Source organism: Mus caroli, chromosome 10 (assembly GCF_900094665.2).
Source record: "Mus caroli chromosome 10, CAROLI_EIJ_v1.1, whole genome shotgun sequence".
Taxonomy (NCBI): Eukaryota; Metazoa; Chordata; class Mammalia; order Rodentia; family Muridae; genus Mus; species Mus caroli.
The window spans coordinates 42,110,362-42,113,403 of record NC_034579.1 but is presented as its reverse complement, the minus strand read 5'-3'; the positions used below and the strand labels follow the sequence as shown (position 1 = coordinate 42,113,403).

The window sequence follows — 3,042 nt, the reverse complement described above, 5'->3', positions numbered from 1 at the left end:
GGGATAGCATTGGAAATGTAATTGAGGAAAATACGTAATAAAAAATATTAAAAATTAAAAAAATATAAATGCACTTGCCAAGATCCCTAAAAAAAAAAAAAAGAATTCCTATGACATCAACAGGTAAATCCCAATGATTCAACAGAAAAATTCCCAACAATCAACAGATAAATCACTTGCCAGACATTTGCATGTATGTTCATTTGGTGAGTACACTGTATCTTACAACAAAGTTACTCTGTCCTCTTGCAGCTCATACCAACTAGGAAGAGGCAGGAATGATACAAATTCATAAAAGTAGGTTCTACTGCTTCTAATATTAATATAGTGACTCTGGAAGAACGCTGACTTCAGAAGATGGTCAGAGGAATCTTTTTTGAATGAGGTACTCAAAAAGTTTTCATCTAAACAATGTTACATTTAGTAGTGACAAGTGAGACTTCAGTAATCACAATGAGATTCTAATTGCTAGGAACACTCCAAGGAAAGCAGAATATATTCTTGCCCACTCTTACTGATTTGAAGTAAGCTGAAATCAAGTGGAAGCAAAAAGTTCCATGTATAAGAACATTATATGTGATACTGTATCACATATAATGCACAAAGCACAAAGCACTTTTGCTCAAACTATTTGATAAAACAGAAAGATAAAGTAAATGTCCAAACTTCTTGAAGTAGTTATTAGCTTGATACAAAAATCAGATAAGAACACACTAAAAAGTAGTACAGAACCTCCTATAAAACACTTTCAAGTTGAATTCAACAATGAATTTAAAATTCATATACCAGAAAGGAGAGAGGCTATGTCTTTGCTCAATGTTCCAAACTATGAATATCTGAACAATTAATTCCTGAAGGAAAAAAAAAAGCCAGCCTGAAGGGAGCACCAATCCAGCTACTGTGGGCCTGGACAGGCAGCCAGCATGAAACTACTACAATTTAGCATGAAGAAAGCCTGGACAAGGAGCAATCCAGGGACAAGAAGAACCTGACCTGGGACAGTGCACCCTGGGCAGGAGTGAGCCTGAGACACACAACCTGTGCAAGGGGCCACTATAGTGGCCCAGGTGAGAAGTGTGCTCACAATGACCATCAGATGGGTGTTATGGGACCCAGAAATGGAGCTAGTCTCAGATGACCACCAGTCTGATGCCATAATGAATGAGCAGACATACCATTCCTGAGACCACTTCTAAGATAACCTCCAACACTCAGAGGCTCTGGGGAGCATTATGAGGAGCAAGTAAGTAGTTGGGAAATAAAAATAGAATGATGTGGGCTCAATTAAGAGAGTCATAACTGAAATTTGAGGGTTGAAACCAAAGCCTGATGTGATACCTGAGACCATGGTGATATCACCAGAATTTCTTTTTAATTGTACAGAACTGCTTTAGCTAGCCTTTTCTTTTTTTTTCATATGAATATGAGAATTCCTTTTTTGATGTCTGTAAGAATTGTGTTGGAATTTCAATGGAAATTGCATTGAATCTGTATATTGCTTTTGGTAAGATGGTAACATTGTTACTATGTTAATCCAACTGATCCATGAGCATAGGAGATCTTTCCATCTTCTTGTATCTTCTTCAATTTCTTTCTTCAGAAAATTAGATTTCTTCTCATACAAGTTCTGATGCTTGCTTGCTTAGAGTTACACCAAAATATTTTATATTATTTGTGGCTATTGTAAAGGTATTTTCCTAATTTCTTTCTTGGTCTATTTCATCATCAAAATGGTTGAAATCAAGAAACATTCTAGCAAGCAAGGAGAAAACTCATACATTGCTGTTGGGAATGCATACTTTTACAGCCACTTTGGAAACCAGCACAGCACATCTTCAGGAAGATGAGAATATATCTACCTCAACATCTATCTCTTCTATCTTTGAACATCTATCTCTTCTATCTTTGACAGATACCCAAATGATGCTTCATCCTACCTGAGAGATACTTGTTCAACCATATTCATTGCAGCTCTATTTATAAGAGCCAGAAATTGGAAGAACCTAGGTTATCCCTGAACAGAAAAATGAATGAGAAAAATATGAAACATTTACACAATGAAGTTTTAGTCAGCTGTTGAAAAAGATATCACAAATTTTGCAGGTTAGTAGATCTAATTCAAAAATATTATAATTTTTTATTAGATATTTTCTTTATTTACATTTCAAATGTTTTCCCCTTTCCTGGTTTCCCCTCCAAAAACTTCCTATCTCTCTCTCCTCCCTCTAATCACAAACCCACCCATTCTTGCTTCCTGGCCCTAGCATTCCCTTACTCTGGGACATAGAACCGTCGCAGATCCAAGGGCCTCTCCTTCTATTCATGACTTATCCACCCTCTGCTACATATGCAGCTGGAGCCATGAGTCCTACCATGTGTTTTCTTTGGTTGGTCCTTTAGTCCCTGGGAGCTCTGGGGATACTGGTTAGTTTATATTGTTGTTCCTCCTATGGGACTGCAAACCCCTTCAACTTCTTGTGTCCTATTTCTAGCTTCTTCATTGGGGACCCTGTGCTCAGTCAAATGGATGCCTCAAACCAGTCAGAATGGCTAAGATCAAAAACTCAGGTGACAGCAGATGCTGGTGAAGTTGTGGAGAAAGAGGAACATTCCTCCATTTCTGGTGGAATTACAAACTGGTACAACCACTCTAGAAATCAGTTTGGTGGTTCCTCAGAAAATTGGACATAGTACTACCTGAGGACCCAGAAATACCACTCCTGGGCATATCCCCAGAAAAACAGAATAATCTTGAAGGAGGTATACTAGATTCAGGAGGACAAATATAATAATATAGTTGCTTATATGTAGATAATTGCTGTAATAACCAAGCTAAAATTCTTAAAGCCGCAGAGGGTAGGTATATATTATGTAACTAGATGGAACAGATATTTCTCCTTAGGAAATGGAAATATAGTAGATAGACATGGGTTGATATGGAGAGACAGTGATATAGAAAGGCATTTGAGAAGTAACATGAAAACCTAATACAGTACAAAATTTACTAAATATTAGGTTATAAAAGTGATCTAAATAAAATCA

General features: G+C 37.0%; 1 pseudogene; it reads left to right on the top strand.

The window, feature by feature from the left end:
- The first annotated feature begins 776 nt into the window (after nucleotides 1-776).
- LOC115032253 lies at nucleotides 777-859 on the top strand (annotated as a pseudogene).
- The last annotated feature ends 2,183 nt before the right edge of the window (nucleotides 860-3,042 follow it).